Source organism: Clytia hemisphaerica, unplaced genomic scaffold (genome assembly GCF_902728285.1).
Source record: "Clytia hemisphaerica strain Z4C2 unplaced genomic scaffold, Clytia hemisphaerica genome assembly, whole genome shotgun sequence".
In the NCBI taxonomy this organism is placed as follows: Eukaryota; Metazoa; Cnidaria; class Hydrozoa; order Leptothecata; family Clytiidae; genus Clytia; species Clytia hemisphaerica.
The window spans coordinates 383,612-390,449 of NW_027103300.1; positions in this window are offsets into that span (position 1 = coordinate 383,612).

Consider the following 6,838-nt stretch of genomic DNA (forward strand, 5'->3'; position numbering starts at 1 on the left):
TTGCTCATTGATATTATTTCTAACCTTGGGCATTCCAAGATCTTGATTCAGTTTGTTCATTGATATTATTTCTAACCTTACGCATTCTAACATCTTGATCCAGTTTGCTCATTGATATTATTTCTAACCTTACGCATTCTAACATCTTGATCCAGTTTGCTCATTGATATTATTTCTAACCTTACGCATTCTAACATCTTGATTCAGTTTGCTCATTGATATTATTTCTAACCTTACGCATTCTAACATCTTTGATTCAGTTTGCTCATTGATATTATTTCTAACCTTACGCATTCTAACATCTTGATTCAGTTTGCTCATTGATATTATTTCTAACCTTACGCATTCTAACATCTTGATTCAGTTTGCTCATTGATATTATTTCTAACCTTACGCATTCTAACATCTGATTCAGTTTGTCATTGATATTATTCTAACCTACGCATTCTAATCTTGATTCAGTTTGCTCATTGATATTATTTCTAACCTTACGCATTCTAACATCTTGATCCAGTTTGCTCATTGATATTAACCTGACGCATTCTAAGATCTTAAGAAAATTAATCTCCTGACACTTTTCAAGGATATCCTCATGGTCTCATGACGAGTCTTTTAAACTTTGACGAAAGCAAAATTGTTATTGAAGCACTTTCAACTGTTTGTGAAAATGGCGTTACTTTCGTTTCCTGATTGTCTCTTTATTAGCTCCGTCTTCTGTTTGACATGCCAGTCCAAAATCTGAAACAAAAAAATTCAATATATCCTAGTGCCACTGGAAAACGTACTCCCGAAAAAAAAAACTTTTCTTAATGCCTAAATAATGTAAACGTTGCTTTTACTAAATATAGCTATTTTTCCTAAAAAAGAACTACATCTTTTTTAAGACAAAAGCACTTTCAGGGGTAAACATTTCCTATGGCCCATGCACGCACCTTCCCCGCCGGGGCATTGGCGACTCGAATGGTCGCAGACACGAATTATGCGCCGCACCTGTTTGCCAGGGCGTGTCTGGGGGTCCAACTAATCGCTGGTGTGCGACTTTATGGATGCTGCAGGGTGTACCAGCCAGGGCGTCTATGTACAAGGGCGATGTCCGCGATGGAACCTACAAGCTGCGGCTGATCTCATAACAACGGAGGGAACTACGTACTGGGCACACATCAGGCCTCCTCCAGAATGGCGAACGATGAGTCCGACTGGCCTGTGCTGCCCTCGAATCGTCATTCAAGGGCGTTGATGCGATCTAAGATGTCGGCATTGTATGTTTTGTATTCGGCAGCATTGGTAGTTGGGTCAGGGACCTCGGCTGCCATCTGCACACCGCATGCTGTAATGGCGGCTTTGATGGCATTGTCGTCCGTGAGTCCAGCAAATCCATGACCAGCTTTCCTGAATTCTTCCATTGTGGAGTACCATGTTCGTCTATCAAAGTCTAATTAACCAATTCATTCGTTTTTTAAGGCTATTTTCTAACGCCTATAACTCCATATGTAGAATTATCTAAATGAAAGAAATTATACATATCATGTAAGGCTTACTAAGTTTATCATTAAATTAGGAACAGCATTATATACATGGAAATTTGAACTAATATTAATACTTTAATCGTAGAAATTTTAGCGAGACTCATTTTAGCGTTTTAGCGAGTTTTCGCTATTTTCGCTAAAATAAATCTCGCTAAAACACACCGAATCGCCAGATCGCTAAAATGTATCCACGCTAAATTTTTTGAAATCGTGATTCGCTAAAATAAATCCAAAAAAAATCAAGATTTTCCTGACTCGCTAATATGCGCTAAAATTAGTCTCGCTAAAATTTCTACGATTAAAGTATCTGAATCATATAAAGTGTCTTTTAATGTTTGCTAGACATTTCGCCTGCCGTTAAAGGATCGAATTTAATTTGTCCGTCCTCGTTTGATTTTTCGTTCGAGTGTTCACTAGACATTTCGCCTGCCGTTAAAGGATCGGTTTTACATTCTCTGTCCTTGTTTGAATGGTCGTTCCAGTCTTCACTAGACATTTCGCCTGCCGCTAAAGGATCGAATTTACTTTCTCTGTCCTTGTTTGAATGGTCGTTCGAGTCTTCACTAGACATTTCGCCTGCCGTTAAAGGATCGAATTTAATTTGTCCGTCCTTGTTTGATTGTTCGTTCGAGTGATTTGCCTGGAGTGGCTACTGATGCAACTGATGGCACTCTTGGAGTTTCTTGCTTGAAATATGTCAACACTGTCAACATGTCTTTTGCAAGTTGTTTCGTTTATTCTATAAAGTAGGTCTGTGCTTTGGACGGCCCTGGCGGCCCTGGCCCTAAATCCTTTGTACTGACAGTACGTGCCGTCTAAGACATTAAAGGTGTCACCGTTGGTTCTTCTCCTCTCCTTCTATTTATTTTTTCCTGGACGATGTCTTCAGTTTGTCTGTTACAAAGAAACCTTACCAAGCCACGTCCAATTTTTGGACAAAAGTAGCTGAATAGGATGCAGAGTAAAACGAATGAAATGCTAGACGTAATGATAAGAAGGGACAGATACAATTGGCACCGGTGGTCGACTTGTTCTCCAGCAGCCATTGTTTACGTTTTGGTGTTAATCTAAATGAGAATATGAGAACGTTAGTCCAAATGTATAAAAAGTGATGAATTAAGGTACAGAGATTCGATAGACATAGTAGATTTATTTCAAAATTACGTGGATATATATACAAGTTAACTGCAGTAAATAAATATGATAGTAAAATAATATGGTACATTATTTCGTGTCTCTAATTCATGATATGCACCATTGCAATGTCTTCCAGGGACCCAACAGCTGATTGGTTGAAAGTGACGTTTTGATTGATTTTACGCCACTTGCAACCAATCAGCTGTTGGGTCCGTAATTAATGTCAGAAGACATTGCAATAGTGCATATCATGAATAGGTGTAAAATGAGATTGATTCAACTCTAACAGGGTACAGACATCATCCATATCCCTTAAAAGAGAAAAAGCAACGTAGCCTACGCCGGGCCCAGCGAAAGTTTTTTCAAATACAAGAGTTACATGTTTCAAAGTTTCGCCTTGCATTTTGTGGACGGTAAATGCATGCCAGGTGTCAGCGGATAATATTTTTTACCGCTATCATCGAAAACCGGGAATATTGGGACCACACGGTCTCCAACAGTCAGAAATAGAGTTTCCTTCTCATAACATTTAAACTTCCCAACAATGCCATTTACATATTTAGTTTTCTTACATCGATTCTTGGTAACCATGAGAAGCATTCCTGTATATATTTCAAGACTATTGTCGAGGTAATCCGGTATTGTCATCAAACATTCTTTGTGGCCGAAAAGAGAGAGCGTAGCCATCCGGTTAACTTGTGAAAAATTGTGATGAACATGAATATCAAAATAAAAAGAATTTCAAGCACCGTGCATGCTATAATGTTTTGTATAACCAATTCTTTAATTATCGCGGTTTTTCTAAATCTAGAGTATAGTCGAAAAGAAAACGCAGCACGTTTGTAAACTAAAAGCTTGCTATTAGTGAGTATGAAATCTGAAAATGTTTAATTATTGCGAGAATATGTAAATAAATGACCGCGTTAGAGAAATCACCCAAGCAACAATTTTTCTTTGCCTACATATTCCTTTATTTTTCCGATACAGACTCTTGCTAAATTTATTGTCGGTGGATAAACCAGGATCTGAGATTTTTAAAAAGAGAAGAAACCAGAAAGAACTTACAAATTCCAGGTGTCGCTTTTCGTGGGATCATATAACTCAGTTGGTGGGTAGTATATCTTCGGATCGCCCCGTTCGACCTCCGGTGCGTTGTAAACTCCATTTACTCCATTTTACGAAATTCAACTACTTTTAAAGAAAAAAAGTCACAGGAAAAAGTACTCTCAGAAAATATTTCTTAATGCCTGTATTATGTAGAAATATTACGCTACGAAATTTAGCTATTTAAAAAAAAAGGAACTCCTCGATACATGTTTTTTAGAACAAAAGCACTTCCGGGGGTAAACATTTCTTATGAATGCTGGTTAAAAAATGATTAGGTACTTATGATGTGCTCAATTGTATAGTACAGCCATGCACGTGATTTTGTAGTATGCCCCAAATTAACAATTCGAATAATGTTGTTTGGTAAAAAAGAGTCCGTGAAGCCTTAAAAGATAAATCTCTTAACTTGTTTTTAATATTTTAGCCATCAAAGCCTGATGTTCTTACATAGTTATATTATAATTTGTTCTCATAAAGCGTGTTTGATCAACTTCTAACGGAAAAAAGTATGGATCTACCCTTCAGAATAGGAAAAAATTTTCAGCCAGAAAAGAATCGATTTAAATAATAGCATACCGATGGACTATGTCTTTCTCAAAACAATAACGTAACCTGATACAAATAAGACGTAATACCATTTTTGTTCGATCCTCGTCATACAGAAGGCCTTTATTCAATGCGGCCCGTAGATCACCAGCTGAGCAGAGTTCCATGATTAGATAAGCATAACCACTTTCACCAAGAAACATATCTAAAATCTACCTGAAACAGTGAAAAGAAACAAAATATAAGTTTAAAAGGTATGCTTTTGGTAATCTTCTTACAATTTCAAAGTCATCTACAGTCAGCCAGATTTTATTTGTTGTTTTTGGAAGGTACATTGAGAATCTACTAATGATGTTCAGGAAAATTTGCTGTATCAAAGGCGAAATTTTCAAAAGATTACTAGGGTGAGGGTGAACGTGAACCAACAAAACCTTATCATGTGAACCCGAGATCGGTTTCTAGAGGGCGATCGATCTCTTCGGTGAGACCGATCCCGACTCAGGCCCTCCCGATCTCTCCCTCGGTGTTTATCATCATTCCAACTTCTTCTGTCATCTCGCCTCTGCCATCGTCCTGCCTGTCACGCCCACCACCTCGGGCGCCACGACCACCGCCTCGCCCACGACCAGGATATGCAAAGTGGTTGGCTTCATGGCGCTCCCAAACCATTTTTGGAGAGTTCACCCCCTCTCCGTTGACCCAATATCCCAATCCAGCCTTAGAGGTGTCAGAACCAGGGAGGAGGCTGGCCCTCTGTAAAAGCAGCTGTCGGGCGTAAGCTGAAAGTGAAATCAAGAAGCTACGGATATTGACCCTACCTACCAATTGTCTTTTAGGGCTTATTATAACTAAATATTATAGCTTAATATTAACTATATGCACTACGGTCAGTCGTGTTCCGATCCTCCTGAAGGTACAGTTTTTCTATGACATGTCCATAAACCCCTGTGCCATTTTTTCAATTTTGGCAGTTGATGAGCTGATTCTAACTGATTAACGGTCGTGCATTAATACGGCAAATACAAAATATAGAACACATACTAATAGCTGGTATTGGTACACCGACTGGCTATTTGTCCAATGGACAATTGATGAATTCTAAGAAAGCAAAACATTAACAAATTATCAATACCGTACAATATTTGAAAATGTTTCAAAACTATTATAGGCAGTAAACAGTGCTGATTCTCATAAAGACGGTAATCGAATTATGCTGATATCCCATCACATCATTCTTCAAATTCATTTGAGGTAATTAACATAGATTATTAACTAAAACCTATCATGTTGAGCGTTGATCTCTTGTAATTTGTTTGAAGCTATGTATTATAAAAGATAAATAGTGATTCTTAAAACAATCTCGAAATAAAAAAGAAATTCCATGTTAAAGATTGAGTCTGCTAAATGACGCGCCCACGCGCCCTAAAATGTTACGCGCCTACGCGCCCTGGTAATTTGACGCGCCTTAAAATATCGACGCGCCCTGGTAATTTGACGCACCCTAAAAATTTGACGCGCCTTAAAATATCGACGCGCCCTGATAATTTGACGCGCCCTGATAATTTGACGCGCCCTAAAAATTTGACGCGCCCAAAATTTGACGCGCCCTAAAAATTTGACGCGCCCTAAAATATCGACGCGCCCTAAAAAATCGACGCGCCCTGATAATTTCACACTACCTAAGTAACTGACAGTAATGAGATTGATTTGAAGATCAGAGTTTTCTCCATGTCTCATAAAGAATGTTGTTCTTATCCCAGTGTCGTTCTATGAGCGATTGAGGATACAAACCTTTTTCCCGAGTATTTCATTACCAAGTCATAATTCGTGTTTTCAGTACATGATTTTTTTCTACGTCACTGCAGTAATCAAATTATTATTTTAAATCACTCTTTTCTAAATTGAGATGTACATTTAACAAAGACAGCGACAATGGAAAACTTTTCAAAAATTCCCAAGTCAAAGATGATTACAAAAAGTTGAGTTTTCTGTGAAGGGACAAATTTGTGCATTTTCCCCTGTAAATTGAATAGAAATAACGTGTAGACCGGTCCCATTATTCCGTCCGTCAAAACCGTCGAAAACTTAAGGCACGTCAAAACCCTAAGGCGTGTCGAAATCTTAGTGCGCATCAAATTTTCAAGGCGCGTCGAAATTCCAGGGCGCGTCGAAATCATAGGGCGCGTCAAATTTTCAAGGCGCGTCAAAATCATAGGGCGCGTCAAATTTTCAAGGCGCGTCGAAATTCTAGGGCGCGTCAAATTTTCAAGGCGCGTCAAAATCATAGGGCGCGTCAAATTTTCAAGGCGCGTCGAAATTCTAGGGCGCGTCAAATTTTCAAGGCGCGTAGAAATCATAGGGCGCGTCAAATTTTCAAGGCGCGTAAGGCGCGAAGGCGCGTCATTTAGCAGACTCGTTAAAGATTAATTAGATTAATGCCAGATAACTTTTATCATCATAGTAATAAAACCATCGAATTCCCAGCGTCCATAACATTTTGCAATTGGCTGACCAGATTGACC